This window comes from Pezoporus flaviventris, unplaced genomic scaffold (genome assembly GCF_033815535.1).
Source record: "Pezoporus flaviventris isolate CSIRO_AGI_PZ_B2104156 unplaced genomic scaffold, CSIRO_AGI_Pfla_v1 ptg000023l, whole genome shotgun sequence".
Taxonomy (NCBI): domain Eukaryota; kingdom Metazoa; phylum Chordata; class Aves; order Psittaciformes; family Psittacidae; genus Pezoporus; species Pezoporus flaviventris.
In genome coordinates this window covers 4,747,171-4,753,350 of record NW_026892571.1, presented here as the reverse complement: position 1 = coordinate 4,753,350, position 6,180 = coordinate 4,747,171, and positions in this window count along the sequence as shown.

Sequence of the window (6,180 nt, the reverse complement as noted above, 5' to 3'; positions counted from 1 at the left end):
CTCTCACAGTTGGGCTTGAGCAGCGTTTCTTCATCAGACCCCTCTTTTAAGCTGTAGCAGAAATCTAACTGCAGAATGGGGGTGGGAAAGCCACCAACCCAAGCTCAAAGGAGGCTGTGCTGTGAGTGTTACCTCAGGTGGTCTTCTGGAGATGAAAAATGCCTGGCAGAGGCAGAAACCTGCCCTTAGTATTCCAGGCACACAACACATGGGTGGGTGTTTTTAAGAAGCCTTTTCCACTCTGCCTGTTGGTGCAGGACAAACCTGGATCAGCAGCGTACTCCCCAGCCCCAGTTCCTCCTGTGCCTGGGCTAGACATGTGGATGACCTTCTCCCCCAGCTGGGAAGGTGATGTGTAAGAGACATCATGAACATAAGGGACTTGAACAGATGCTTTAAGTCTTCTACGACCTGGTCTTGCCTGGCATTGATTCTCTGGCTGCAGCTGAGCATCCACCAGTTGTAGCAGATGGAAAAGTTCTGGAGATGGGACATTCCTGCTGGGGCAGAATGAAAAGCGATGCACAAACCCACTTTGCTGCACGTAGCTTGTGCTGTCTACAACTGAGGTACAGAAAACCCATCACCGTTGAGCTCATGGTGCAGATAACAGCACTGAGCTGAGATTGGCACAAAATAGCTGAAACAAGGAAAACTAATGCCATCAGTCAGCACGTGTCACAGAAACTGTTGCTTGCAGAGCACTGCCCGTGCAGGCTCAGCACCTGGTGTAATCAGGTATGTGGATGGCTGTTGTTCTCAAACCAATGCAGGAATAGTTAACCTTTCACTTTAATGTTAACCTTTCACTGGCAACAACAGCAAACCTGGCTTCTGCTCTTCAGTTGGGTGCTCCAGGGAGCAGGAGGAGCAGCAAAGCCTGGCTGCTGGGGTGAAGATGCCCCAGAGCTACCTAGGCTGGTGTCACAGATGCTCCATGCCCAGGTATGCTTGGCAGCTGCCATTGCCCCCACACACTGATCTTCTTGGCAGGTTCTAATGCCTCTTCCCCTTCACTTTTCAGTGAGGAAACACAGGAGAGCAGCCACAGGAGCTGTGTGTGGGTCTCCTCCAGTGAGCTGACAGCAGAGGTTATTCCTAGCAGGGGCATCTCAATTACAGACAGGGCCACCGGAGAGAAAGGTAGTGAAACTATTTCCTTCTTTACAGCCACCAAAAGAAGGGGGCTGGCTCCCATTTACCCTTCAGAAAGCAGCTTCTGTTGCCCACTTGCTTTTGTCCGGGTTGCAGGGTTCAGTGATAGCAGTTGGACTGTCATGGATTTGAAAGTGCTGACTTAGTGTCCTAGGTTCACGTTGTTTCGCATGGAATATTGCAGAGCATCAGGCAGGTTCTTCCTGGCTTGTGAACTTGAGCATCCCTTTGCAGTGCTCACATCTGGGAGCCTGGACTTGCCCTCTGCAGGCTGCATTACTGCATCACAGAGTTTGAAAAGGGAGGTCGGTGCTGCCGGGTTGGCATGCTTTTCCACACAGGTGACCAGAGGACACAGGTTTGTCTTTGCAAGCAGGGCAGCATGGCTTCCCACCTGCCTGCGGGCTGGAAAATCAGCATTTCCCTGGAGGGGATCCAGTTGTCATGAGCTGGAATCAAGAGAATAAAGTAAGTTTCCAGGATGGCACCTGGAGCTGCTTCTCTGCACCTCTGAGTGGTTTAAAGTGCATCCCTGTGCTGCTCCATCTGTGCCTTTTCACACCTGAACTTGGGAGCTTCACACCTGAATTTGGACGTTTCACACCTGAACTTGGAAGCAGTGTGCCAGGAGACTCGCGTGAGTTTAGCAGATGAGCAGCTTCTACTTGCTGTCTGAATGCCTTTATTTTCTCCCTGTGCCAAAGGGCTTCAACTCCTCTCCATACTTCAACTACACGTGCCTCACACCCTCCGTAATGCCTCCTGTGTACTTAATAGAATCAGAGGATGGTTTGGGTTGGAAGGGAGCTTAGGGCTCATCCAGCTCCAACCTCCTGCCACAGGCAGGGACACCTTCCACTAGAGCAGCTTGCTCCAAGCCCCTGTGTCCACCCTGGCCTTGAACACTACCAGGGATGGGGCAGCTACAGCTTCCCTGGGCATTTCGTGTTTGGGTAAGCCCATACTGCTCCTGCAGCGCTCCCCAGTTCAGCACGTGTGCTCGGGTGTCCTGGTGATGCTCTTCTCCAACCCTTCTTTTTGTGCGGCTGTAATTAAAGACAGAATTTGCCCTTTATGACTTGTTATTTCGGGAGCTGGAGCCCGGCCTGCGCTGTTGTTGCTTGCTGGCTGCAGATGCCATTGTCCTGGGAAGCTGAGCACAGCCGGTGGCGCTGGAAGGCAGCTCTGGAATTTCACTGGGCTATTTTTAGCCGGTGGTGCAAAAATTGCACTTCCAACACTTCTGAGTCTTTGTCAGTGCTGAAAGAAAGGAAAGGGCACACCTTGATGTCTCATTGATGGGGAGGTGACCGGGAGCTGCTGCGGAGGCTGCGGCGGCGAGAAGGTGATGTGTGTGAAGGGAAGGGGCTGTGGCAGGACATAGCCACCAGCCTGTCCTGCTTTATTGAGTGATCCATGGCCATTGCCATGCCTGGGTGGCTCCTTGCTCTTTTCCCCATCAGGGCCATCCCCTCTGCACCCCCAGGTCTCCCCGCAGCTCTGCCACAGCTGTGTAGCTCTGTGGCAGTGCTGTGTGTGCAGGTCTGCTCTGCAGAGCCATGGTGGTGGCCGCTCTCGACATGGCAGCTCTTTGGAAGCTGGGACCTGGAGGCAGGAGCTCCTGAAGGATGCTGTAAGTCCAGCTGAATGCCAAGCTGTTGTGTTGGACCATCCCCTTCAACCTCAACCATCTCTGAGGCTGTAAGACAAAACCAGTTCCTAACCCGCAGCTTTTCCTTTCTAACTCCAGGAGTGTTCTCAGAAGCCGGTTTGCCTGCTTGGCCACCAAGCTTCCACACGGGCACAAAAGCCTCCTCCTCGGGCAATGGGCTTCTCACAGCTGAGTTTCTCGCCTTGGTGTTCCCTGCCATGTGTTTGGAGAACCCCAGATGGCTCCTTTCCTGCTTTCTTTCCTTGTGCTCCAACTTCAGAGCTTGGTACGAACGGGGACACCTTCAACTGGGCGTCCTTGAGGCTCCCAGTGACCTCCAGCTCCCTGAGAGCTGCTCTGCATGTGGAGGTAAGAGGGTTTTGAGGGAAGGAGCTGCTGGAATGAGCTGTGCAGTGACCCTGGATTGCCCTGCTCGCTTCAGGGCCAGCAGCTGCTGGAATTGCTGAGCTGGAGGAAATAACTTCAGGTTAGAAACCAGTGTGACTGTTGAGGTCCCTGGTGCTGGGGGATCATTCCGCCTGCTGTGCACCCCAAGAAGAGACAGTTCCCAACTGATACATCTTCATTCTATCCATATTCATCATCACTCCACAAATTGCCCCCCCCAATTCCCATTGCTTATTCTATGTGGTCATTTGGACAGATAAGGCTGCGGTGCAGGCGCTGTGAATTTGAGGGGTGATGTCTGGGGGTTGTCTGGGGAGAAATACCCCCCCCTCACTGTATCATTTCATGGAAACCCATCAGTTAAGGACTTTGGAACGTGTTTAGACTTCCCAATTAACTCCATGTTCTTGTTTGGGCTAATTTATGACCCTGAGATCCTCCTCGAGCTGTTTTCTTTCACAGCCATTTCCCTGTCTCAGGCCTTATCAACGGGAGGAACCTTCACTGGTTTGAGAGAAGATATCTGGTTCTCTTGTGGAACTCTTCCTTCTATGTCCCCTATACACAGTGAACTCCTAGTTTAAGAACCCTGGTAGCCCTGTCTGTGTAAGTCTCTATATTCAGTAAAATAGTAATTTAATTTTATATCAATTATCTAGGCAAATACTCATTTAGTTGGGTGTCAGGGTTAGGCACAGCAGGACAGCAGAGGGTGCAGCACAGTAGGGAGACGGTGTTGGGATGCATCTGGGATGGATCCCGGTTGCTGTGCACTTGGGACACTGCAGCTCGCTGCACTGTACCTGCTGTTATCAGTGCTGAGGTCCCCTGCACTCCTCAGCCCACCCTGGGGTGCTCACCCCCTGTCCTTGCCTCCTCCCTCCTCCCCAAACCCACCCTGAGGCACAGGGCCAAGGGGAGATGTCCCAGCCCAGGAAGCCTGAGGCCCTGAACAGGGGTGATGGTTTCTACCTCAGTGGTGGTTTCCATCACGCTGCAGTGTTCACGCAGGTGCTAACTCCTCCTGGCTGCTCCTCTGGGGTGACCTGCCCCTTCTTTGGGATTTGGCTGAGTTTGGATGCTCAGAGGCCTGGGGACATCCGTGGTCATGTTAGAAAAACAGCATTTTACTAAGCAAACATCATCCTGCAGCTCACACACTAAATGGTGCCCCCAGGGATGGGGAGAGCGGTGCTCCCCAGCACTGCTGGAGGCTTCAATGCCTTTCCCAGGACCATTTTGGCCAGGATAGCCCCAGACCCATGGATAACAGCACCATCAGCCTGACACGCTTCTGGACACTGGCACCTACTGTGAGCTTTTAAATGCTACTCCCTAAGTTTGGAGCTTCTGCAAGCTGGGGCCATGCTCTGCAGCTCTGTCCCTCATCATCACCCCCATCATCAGCACCAATGGGTTGAAGCTGCTTGTGTGAGAAAACAAGGAGGGAAGAGTTTACTTAATTGTAGCTGTTTAAAGCAAAGGGATTTTGCCTGTCTGAATAGGGGTTGCAAGGTTTGCTTAGACCTCAGCTTACACAGAGGTGTTTTGGGGTTGTCTACAGGAGCCCACCATAGGGGCAGGCAATGGGGGGGGCAGAGGGACTGTCTCATGTTCCTGAGCCAGTTTTCATTAAGGAAAAAGCTTCATTCCTACACTGCTTGCAGGGACTGCCTGCGGAAGCACCTATCAATTCACTGCCTGTGGACTGCAGCACGTAACCAGCCAAAAGGATAGGGTTTATGTCCAAGATGAAGCATGGGGACGTCCCATGTGAAACAGCATCAGAGGTGTATCTGTAAACTGAAGTTGGCTGCCTTCACTTGAGGGCCACTTGGGAGCCAAGAGCATACTTGTGGAGGGTGGGGAGGGAAGGGAGGATGCCCTGAACCCATTTCATGGGTGGCAGTGAGCTGTCAGGACACCGCATAGCTCCATGCTGGGTTGCTGCCATCATCCCTCCTGGTTTGTCACACACACTGAGCTGCTCTTTCCTTTCACCCTCTGCCTTTCCACACAACATATTCATTTTATTAAGCCAGGATGGGTTTTGGCTGCTTCTGCAGCCAAGTGAACCTTAAACGCCTCCCTCCTGTGTCCTCTGCGCATCCTGGGGGCGACCGAGGTCTGAGCAGCTTTCCGAGCACATTTAGGGATGGCAGAGATGGGGGCCTGTCCTCCAGTAGATTCCCCCTTTGCATTTCTGCCTTGAGCTGAGCCTTGCTGGGCCTCAGCCTGGTTTGCTTTAATGCCTGGCCATGCTTGTTCGGGTGTAAGGAGGGCACCGAGGCAGGACGTGTGCTGCATGTGGCTTTGGTGTGAGGAGCACTGGGAGCTGCCCCTGTGCCCTGTGGGATGTTCAGTGTGGGAAGGGCAGATCCCATGGGATTCCAATGGCTCCTTTGTTTTCATGCAACATCTTGTTTATCCCTAGTGTATCAGAGCTTATGCATGGGGAACACAAGGGCTGGGTTGGAAAGAGCGATACATGTGGGAGGTGAGTGGAGGACCAGGACCAGGACCAGTCCCTCTGCTGTGAGTGTGGCTGATGATCATTTCCATTAAATAACAATTGTTCTCCTGGTCTATTCCTTACTGAGCTGGAGACGCTCTCAGCCATGGGCACAGACGTGGCGTGGGCCACTCTGATGCACTGTGCTTTGAGAGGTGCCCCTGTGCTGTGTCACCCACCATCTCCTGCAGCACAGGGAAATCCAAGTGCTCCCGTAAATAAGTAAAAGCACAGCGGAGATATGGCAAGAACTGCAGGAAGCTGCATTTCCTTTGGTGCCAGGGCAGGGTCTGAGGGCACCAAATCCTTCCCAGAGCCTGCACAGCTCAGCTAGGTGCTAAAGAATAACCTGGAAACACATTCTAATTGAGACCAACAAGAGGGCTGGGATTCCCCTCCCACTTGCAAAACCAGTGAGTGGTTTCAGCCCTCACTGCCCAGTGCTGGGAATACA